Source organism: Gymnoscopelus braueri (assembly GCF_963280865.1).
Source record: "Gymnoscopelus braueri genome assembly, chromosome: 7".
NCBI lineage: Eukaryota > Metazoa > Chordata > Actinopteri > Myctophiformes > Myctophidae > Gymnoscopelus > Gymnoscopelus braueri.
In genome coordinates this window covers 57,068,053-57,078,387 of record NC_137608.1, presented here as the reverse complement: position 1 = coordinate 57,078,387, position 10,335 = coordinate 57,068,053, and the positions used below count along the sequence as shown (strand labels likewise).

The 10,335-nt window shown below is 40.7% G+C and overlaps 1 pseudogene across 1 annotated transcript in view; it reads left to right on the top strand.

Moving 5' to 3' along the window:
* The window catches only part of LOC308089169 (phosphatidylinositol 4-phosphate 5-kinase type-1 beta-like), a 60,634-nt pseudogene extending 51,077 nt beyond the window's left edge, over positions 1 to 9,557 (top strand). The window contains exons 12-13 of the transcript XR_013935090.1: positions 4,980 to 5,121; positions 8,763 to 9,557. The product of XR_013935090.1 is annotated as a phosphatidylinositol 4-phosphate 5-kinase type-1 beta-like (transcript). The remainder of the gene's footprint in view (positions 1 to 4,979; positions 5,122 to 8,762) is intronic.
* Positions 9,558 to 10,335: the final 778 nt, after the last annotated feature.

Sequence of the window (10,335 nt, the reverse complement as noted above, 5' to 3'; positions counted from 1 at the left end):
GTATTTCTCTACCTCCGAAGTTGTGAGGGACCAATCAGTATACACGAATCCACGGAGCGCTGCCCTGCGCGCAGCCATTGCTGCGGTGTCAACGCTCCGCGGACGCGACACTTCAGCAATGGCCGCCTACAGGCAGCTACAGGCAGCGCGTCTGTGGATTCGTCTATAAGCATGGCTAGTGTTACAGAACCACTGCCTTAGCCCAGCGGTTCTCAAACTTTTTCATGTCAAGGACCCCCAAATTGACACTTATTAGAAAAGATACCCCCATTTGAAAAGATAAGCCAGAGACCCCCATAAGAGAAGATTTTTTAAGCTCTAGCAGTGATTCTCAACCATTTTCATTCCAAGGACCCCCAGTTTGACATGCATTAGCCTTTGACAAGGCATTTATATCTCTGGGACCCCCATTTATAGAGTAAAATCAATGTTAATGTAACTCAGAGAGTGTACAAATGGAACCAAATAGACCTGTAAGGGTCCATTTGGTTCCATGAACTCTCAGAGTTACAGACCCATAAGGGTCCATTTGGTTCCTAACTATCCATCATTTAGCTGGGGACCCCCTGGAACTCCCTCAAGGACCCCTGGGGGTCCCCGGACCCCACTTTGAGAAGCAATGCCTTAGCCTATACCTGGAAACACCAGGTAAGGAAAGAGGGCGTGCCGGTTGTTGCCTTGTAGGTGTAGGTGGTGAAACACTTCCTGTTGTCATGTGACCTCACACACACTCCACCTTTAGCCCAGAGCACTTGACCTACTTATGAACAGAGGTGTAAAGTAACTAAGTACATGTACTCAAGTACTATACTTAAGTAAAACATTTTACTTTACTGGAGAATTTCCAATTTTCAGTTATTTTACTTCTACTCCACTACATCTCAGAGACAAATATTGTACTTTTACTCCACTACAATTATTTGAAAACTTTAGTTACTAGTTACTTTGCAGATATACATTATTACATTATGAAACATGCATTAAAGGGGAAATCCACCCATTTTCAATATTTAACTATGTCATTAATATAGCATAAAGGAGTTGTGTGGAAATAAGAAAAAATTAAAAAAAAAAATAACATTGCAAAAAAATGTAACATTGCAAAAAAATTAACATTGCAAATTACACTGTGATGACTCATCATGGTGTAATTTGCAATGTTAATTTTTTTGCAATGTTACATTTTTTTGCAATGTTAATTTTTTTTTTTTTTTTTTCTTATTTCCACACAACTCCTTTATGCTATATTAATGACATAGTTAAATATTGAAAATGGGTGGATTTCCCCTTTAACCACTTTAGCCCTATTTTTGCTATTTGAAAATAGCAGATCGCTTGTAGATCTTCTATTTTCAAACATTTTAGTACTTTTAGTTTTGGTACTTTAAGTACATTTTGATACCAATACTTTTGTAGTTTTACTCAAGTAAATTCGGAATTTCGTACTTTTACTACATTGCAGTATTGATACTTTTACTTAACACATTGGGTGCCAAAAACCGGGAATTCCTTTTTGTTTTTGTTTTTTGTTTTTGTTTGTTTTGTTTTTTTCCACAAGGGGGGGGGGGGGGGGGGGCTAGCGCAGCTCTGGAATCACCCACGGTGACTCTGAGAAGGAAGGGACAGATGGATCACCGTGCCAAAAAACCTGGCTCCCATCCGCTCACATTCTATCTCCTTACAAAAAAGACTCCATATTTCCTTAGTTTTTACAGTGGGGAAAACCACTAATTTTCGATCCGAGATTACTCCGCCATGGTGACTGGCGTGAGAGATGTTATTGTTCCAGGCGTTAGCCAGGACCATCCACCATCCTGCACGCATATATTGTTTACAATCGGGTGCTCGTCGTGGAGTGTGCAGCTGTAAACAAACGTAGCGTCACAAACGGTGAGGCACTCAACGTCACTTTTAAAAAAAAACTATGGCACCCAATGTGTGAAGTACAACATTTTAGTACTTTTTGAGTGTGTGTGTGTGTGTGTGTGTGTGTGTGTGCGTGCGTGCGTGTTAGAGTGTGTTAGAGTGTGCGTGCGTGCGTGTGTGCGTGCGTGTATTGTTAAGGCGTGTCGGGTCCTGCCCTGTCATTGTGTCCTGGGTCACCTGTCTGGTTGCGGTCACATTGTTCAGTGTAACTGCCTCCATCAATGTTTCAATGAGACACAAGCTGTGTTGAGCATTGTTACCATGACAGAGACAAAAGGTGACGACAGGTTTCCTTGGTGACAAACAAATAAATCCCTGCCCAGCACGCACACACGAACACACACAAGCACGCACACATGCACTACACAGTACACGCACGCACGCATGAGATTGTCTTCTACTCCAGGCACTAGAGACAAATGTGCCGTCTTAAACACCTCATAATTAAACAACCACTCCATCTTCTGACCATCATCTTCCCAGAATAGATTAGCTCAGGTTTATGTTTTTGCATTACCCTCACATCGTCATATAGAGTACAATAAAACATAAAATGGAATTCATTTTCGACATCTTTCAGGTCACATGTACATTGCATATCCTATTGTCCTCTGGCACAGCTGAGAACCGACCTCAATAGCAAGAGGCTCTCAGCTGAGCACACAATGACCGCTGGTTTCTGGTTAAAATGGATTTGACATAGGACTCAGTACCAAAACACTGATTCATCTGGACATTATGATCTAAGTTTTGGCTTAGACCATAATGTCGTTTGACCATTTCTCTTTGTAATTACAAAATGTTTTTTCTTTCAACAAGTTAATGTTACAACAAAGCATATTATGAAAGATATAAGCCAAATCTGCCTCTCTGAGAATAGAGAGAACTTCCTTTATCCAGGGGTCATTGTGAGCCTTAGCCCAGTTGAAGACCTTTTTTTGTTATCCGACCCTCTGGCAGATTAATGAGACGGTTCCACAACCGTATCACTTCTCCCTTCTGCCTAATCTCCATCGGTTCACAACCCATATCTCCCTGGATTGCAAGAGAAGGGGCAAATGCATGTACCCCAAGGAAACACCTTATGGCTCTATTCTGGATAGAATTAACTTTTTTTGACATCCTTAAAACCCCAAACACCAGCTGCATAAACAAGAATAGGACAAACAGTAGAGTACAGTAGAGATTACAGTGGAGTACAGTAGAGTACAGTAGAGCTCAGTGCCATAAAGAGCTGAGAAAACACATTCCTACAGCAGTCACCTGACCTAAGCACCCACGTGGTCCTCTGCTGCCCCCCTGTGGCTGCATCTATCACTGTCAATGTAGAAATACTCCCTTACAAGACAAGTGCGGAATTCAAAATGTACTCGAGTAAAAGTACAAAAGTATTGGCATCAAAATGAACTTAAAGTACCACAAGTAGAAAGTACTCATTATGCAGAATGTCCCATTTCACACATTTTTCAAACGTATAAAAATCTTTTGGCACTCTATGTGTTAAAACTGAATGAATTTCATCCATAGTTCATCTGATCTATTTAGATGCATAAGAATGTATACACCTTTCAAAGTTATCTACTAGAATGTATACACCTTTCAAAGTTATCTACTAGAATGCATACACCTTTCAAAGTTATCTACTAGAATGTATACACCTTTCAAAGTTATCTACTAGAATGTATACACCTTTCAAAGTTAACTACTAGAATGCATACACCTTTCAAAGTTATCTACTAGAATGCATACACCTTTCAAAGTTATCTACTTGCATACACCTTTCAAAGTTATCTACTAGAATGTACACACCTTTCAAAGTTATATACTAGAATGCATACACCTTTCAAAGTTATCTACTTGCATACACCTTTCAAAGTTATCTACTAGAATGTATACACCTTTCAAAGTTATCTACTAGAATGTATACACCTTTCAAAGTTATCTACTAGAATGTATACACCTTTCAAAGTTATCTACTAGAATGTATACACCTTTCAAAGTTATCTACTAGAATGTATACACCTTTCAAAGTTATCTACTAGAATGTATATGTCACAGGACGATTGAATAACCAGGACGATTGAAGACAGAGCGCTCGTTTTTAGGCACAGGGCTTCGGGGCGAGGCGGGGCTTTGATGCGACGCGGACCTGTCTGTTGTTGTTCCCCCCCACGTAGCAACCAAGAAGCTACGCTAGGGGAACGCTGAACACGCGTTCACACGCGTTCACACGCATGTGATAATAGTTATTGTCCATGACGGAGGCGCGCCGACTCAGCAGAGCTTGAGGCCGAGGAGGCGCGAGTGCCCGCGCTGACCGGCCGATGCTCTGATAGTCGACACAGCGCCGTCCGAGTTGTAAACCGATAGGGACAGAATAGTTATTTTCATGGATCACTGTGTGTGTGTGTGTGTGTGTGTGTGTGTGTGTGTGTGTGTGTGTGTGTGTGTGTGTGTGTGTGTGTGTGTGTGTGTGTGTGTGTCTCAGGGAGAAACTAAAACAATGCGTGTGTGCGCGGGCGCGTGCATGTGCGCGCGCATGTGTGTGCATGCGTGCGCATGTGTGTGCATGCGTGCGCATGTGTGTGCATGCGTGCGCACAAACGCGCACGCACACACACACACACACACACACACACACACACACACACACACACACACACACACACACACATCCTCCCTCTAGTCTGGCTTGCATTGCCCTCTAGCGTTGGTTTTACAGAATTGCCTGAAAACAAGCGCTCCTTCTTCAATCGTCCTGGTTATTCAATCGTCCTGTAACATACACCTTTCAAAGTTATCTAGGGAGATTTGAGTTTAGGAATCTGATTGCCTGGGGAAAGAAAGTGTTCCTCATCCTTTCTGTCCTGGCACTGATGCTTCTGTAACGTTTTCCAGACGGCAGACAGGAGATCAGGCTGTGAGAGGGCTGTCCCTCAGTCCCTGATAACTGAGTATGTTTAACCCCCCCCCCCCCCCCCCCTCCCCCCCTGCATGTCTTTCTAAATCCACCATCTTTGATCATGTCCACTCTTCTTCTTCTGCTGTTCCAGAGAGGACATGGCGTCCGGCTCCACCTTCACGCTGGAGGACAGCGCCATCTGCCTGACGTCTGAGCAGAGCACGGTGGACGCTGACATGATGGAGAACCTGGAGCACGACGGCGATGACGGCTCCATCCTGGATGTCTACCTGGTGAGATGTCAGAATCAGGTTTATTGTCACATCACAGGTTTAAGTAAAAAGTGGGTGAAATTAGTTTGTGTACATCGTTCCCATCATAACGTTATTTCCATAGAAAGAAGAGGGGGAGGATGAAGAGGGGGGGGAGTGGGAAGGAAGAAGAGGGGGGGAGTGGGGAGGAAGATCAAACAAGAGAATGTGGTGTATCAGTATTCAAGACTGATGAATATGAAATTATTATGATATTAATATATTATAAACACAAACCATTAAAGTGTCTAATAACAAGAGGAGACCAAAACGTCTCTAGGCTATTTGGGAAGATTCTAGTGGTGACTGCCAGCTGCAGTGAATTGGTCAAGATAACACTTCCAAATATGGTGTGAATCCAAAATACCACACCCCCGAACGCTTGGTTCTCACAAAGTGTATTCTAGGATTAGTCAACAGTGGACACTAAGACAGTTGCCCTCTTCAGTCAAGCCAGCCGAGATGAGTTAAGACAAACAGGGTTTAATATACAGTGTTTACTAGGCTTTTCTAAATTTACAGATAAATATAAGCATCATTATTAAAGGGATTTTGACGCTCTCTCTAGGAAGGAGGGGCTGAGCTCCGACAGCGGACCCAGGAGAAGAGCGCCTTTCTTTTAAATAACTTTAACTATAAAGGTCATTCATACAACGTCGGACATATCACTGTTTAGACTTATTTCAAAGCTAATAAAATGTTGTATAATAATGTCATAATGTGAACATATGAGAAAGTACGGTTTCATAGATAGGGATAAAGAAAGATTTCATGTGTTAGAGTAAAAGGAGGCAGATGCTAATTCGTGTCCTATGAGGAGAAGGCGGGCCAAGCTTACTGTTTCGACAGGAGCCTATTTGTGATTGACGGTCACAGACAGCAGGTAGTTTATTTTTAAAACTAAGCACTAAGCACAATCTTGAGGTATTTCTACTTTACCTGGGTATTTCCAATTACCAATACGTTTACTTCTACTCCACTACATCTCAAAGGAAAATATTGTACTTTTACTCCACTACAATTATTTGAAAACTTTAGTTACTAGTTACTTTGTAGATTTTGATTATTATCACAAAACCCCAGCCCTATATACATTTCGGCCATTTGAAAATAGCAGATCTACAAGCTTAAATGGGACATTTTGCATAATGAGTAGGCTACTTTTACTTTTGGTACTTTAAGTACAAGTTCATACTTTTGTACTTTTACTCAAGTACATTTAGAATTTCGGAATTTTACTTGTAACAGGGTATTTCTATATTGCAGTATTGATACTTTTACTTAAGTAAAAATGTGAGTACTTTTTCCACCACTGGTCAGTTGTCCTTATATCCTGGACGTCTACCTGGTCAGTTGTACTGAGCATGTACTTCACTAGGAAAGACCAAGCATCAGACACACATAGCTTTAGGTTGTTTATTGAATAAACCCAGGTTGTTTATGGGCGCGTCGCATGACGTAACATGGGCAGTGGTGGAAAAAGTACCCAAATGTTTTACTTAAGTGTAGATGTAATCTTTTACAAATAAAAGTCTGGAATTCAAAATTTACTTGAGTAAAAGTACAAAAGTATTGGTATCAACATGTACTTAAAGTACCAAAAGTAAAAGTACTAAAATGTTTGAAAATAGCAGATCTACAAGCTCACAACGCGTCGCATCGCGACACATTGTGAGCTTGTAGATCGGCTATTTTCAAATAGCCAAGGTATACAATTAAATTACTAAAGTAATGTATGTTTTATAATTTAATAATTTATATCTGCAAAGTAACTAGTAACTAAACATTTTAAAAAATTGTAGTGGGGTAAAAGTACAATATTTGCCTCTGAGGTGTAGTGGAGTAGAAGTAAAAGTATAGACAATTAGAAATACTCCAGTAAAGTAAAAGTACCTCAAAATTGTACAAAAGTACAACAGTACTTAAAGGTAGGGTAAGTGATTTGCAATTATTCAAATAATTGCAAAATGGGTCTATGTTCTGATAGTGCTCGTTACTATAGAGTGTCCTGTCCATATAAAAAGTCTCCATGTCTCTCCAGCTCTTTATAAAACAGAAAATGTATTTTGTAGTTTTTTTTTTTTTTTTTTTAGTTTCATTTCCAATTTTATCCAACCAGGACAGAGAACTCAATCAGGATATAGATTAAACAAGTGAAATTGGAAGTGATGACACTAAGAAATGAGCAGACAAAATTTTAACTGGAACACTATACAAATTAAGCTTAAAAATGGGTACTTTCTCCTGATTGGCTGAGATTTTGACACCTACCAGAAAAATGTTTTTTCTGTTTATTAAAGAGCTGGAGAGACAGGGAGACATCTGTTACTGAACAAACACTCTATAGCAATGATTACTATCAGAATATAGTATTTTAACCTTTTAACAAAATACTTTTTGTTTTAACCAAAAAATATCACTTACCCTACCTTTAAGTAAATATAGTTAGTTACTTTCCACCACTGAACATGGAGACGTACGGCATAAACGGCCAAGGATGCAGAGTGTGAAATGGTCGTTTAAAATCATCACTGCACGCAAGCATGGTGGAGTGTGCGGCTTAGATGGCCACGGGCAGGAACAACATCTTTCACTGCTGGGGTATTGTCCTTTATGGGAGCGTTGCATGCGCAGCATGGGATGTGCGGAATAAACGGCCAATATGCCGAGTGCGAAATGGTCATCTAATAATAATAATAATAAACTTTATTTGTATAGCACCTTTCATGACATAGAATGCAGCTCAAAGTGCTTTACAGAGCAACAATACAATTACAGTTACAACTAATTTAACAATAAAGCAAAAAAGAAAAGCAGACGCATAAAACAACATTAAAATAATAGCAAAAGGCAGTGAATCAGGCAATACAGTGAGGACATGGGTAACAACACAGAGATTTATAAAACAACCCAAAAAATCTGCTAAAAGCAAGAGTGAAGAAGTAGGTCTTGAGCTGTGCTTTAAAGCTATCCACAGTGCTTCAAAGCTATCCACAGAGGTCTGTCTTAGGTGTAATGGTGCTTTAAAGCTATCCACAGAGGTCTGTCTTAGGTGTAATGGTGCTTTAAAGCTATCCACAGAGGTCTGTCTTAGGTGTAATGGTGCTTTAAAGCTATCCACAGAGGCTGCCTGTCTTAGGTGTAATGGTGCTTTAAAGCTATCCACAGAGGTCTGTCTTAGGTGTAATGGTGCTTTAAAGCTATCCACAGAGGCTGCCTGTCTTAGGTGTAATGGTGCTTTAAAGCTATCCACAGAGGTCTGTCTTAGGTGTAATGGTGCTTTAAAGCTATCCACAGAGGCTGCCTGTCTTAGATGTAATGGTGCTTTAAAGCTATCCACAGAGGTCTGTCTTAGGTGTAATGGTGCTTTAAAGCTATCCACAGAGGCTGCCTGTCTTAGATGTAATGGTGCTTTAAAGCTATCCACAGAGGCTGCCTGTCTTAGGTGTAATGGTGCTTTAAAGCTATCCACAGAGGCTGTATATAGCTTTTTCCCCCAAAGATATTGGGGGAAAAAAGGTAAATATTTTGAATGGAACATTTTAACAACACAAGTCTTGTATGAGTGGTTTAGAACCACTGCCAACCCTGACACATTTCATCTGCTCTCTTCTGCCCTCTAGTGAACATCCAGTGGTCCTACAACCTCCATTATGCCCCATGTGTTCTCCTCTCCACCAACCATTGGACGATCTGACGCCACACTCCCATTGGACAATCTGACGCCACACTCCCATTGGACGATCTGACGCCACACTCCTATTGGAAGATCCGCTGACTCTGCCACCAGCACCGCCAAGCCCCGCCTCCCCACGTCGGAGTCTCTGTCTCCTCGACTCTATGAGGAGACAGATATGTAACCATGGAGACAGGAGACATGTAACCATGGAGACAGGAGACATGTAACCATGGAGACAGGAGACATGTAACCATGGAGACAGGAGACATGTAACCATGGAGACAGGAGACATGTAAACAAAGACATTCCATCTCACTGTAACCATGGCTTCTTACAGCATGTCAACGCAGTGCCAATCACTTTATGTCTATATACTATATATACGTACGGGGCCTATACATGTACTGTATATGTGTATATATATATATATATACACATATACACACATATATATATATATATATTATATATATAGTATTTAGTATATATGGGCGTGTTCGGAAATAAGGCACTGAGTGCACTGGCCAATACAAACTAATACGTTAGTGCGCTTCCGGTGCGCATTTCCGAACGCACCCTATATGTATACTGTATGTGTATGTATGTATATATATATATTATATATGTATGTATATATGTGTATAAAGACAATAAGCAAACAGCATATACTTTTTTTCCACAGAAAAGACATAAACCAATTTCACAGCTGCTTTAGAGGTTGCCGATTGGATGAGAAATGTTTACAGTGAAATCATGATGATTGTTGTGGTGGCGAGGGAGGGAGGGGCTTCCAAGCGGGAGGGAGGGGCTTCCAAACGGAAGGGAGGGGCTTCATTCGGACTCCAAACTGAATCCTTCTTTGTTTGTTGAAAAGTCACTGAGGCCAAACACACACACACACACACACACACACACACACACACACACTCCACGTACAATTGTTTTATCTTTTCCAAAATATACACTGTATGTTGTACACTGTCAGAGTTACAGACTTGTGAGGGTCGATGTAGAAGGACCCCCTCAAGGACCCCTGATGGTCCACACTTTGAGAACCTCTGCTCTTCATCATGGAAAACCCATCGGTCTCGTCGTCCAATCCCCAACAATCACACACACACACACACACACACACACACACACACACACACACACACGATACGAGTAACGTCTCAATAACTAAACCGTTTGCTGAAGGACGTGTTTTAATCGCTGAATGTAAAGACAATGTGTATTTATATAAATATATATATATATATATGTATAGAAAAGAGTCCTATAAATAAACTGCTGAAATCAACTGTTGTGAATGGTGTGTTTGCATGTATGCAGATATATGCGGTGAAAAAAGTACTCAAATGTTTTACTCAAGTGAAAGTATCAATACTGCAGAAGTAAGTATGTAGAAGTACTCTGTTTAGTCAGAAGCAAGCAGAGTTGACACAGAGAGGTCAGAGGTCATGTTTAAGAGAAACGTCAGAGAGAGAATAATATTGCTACAGTTCATGGTAAATGTG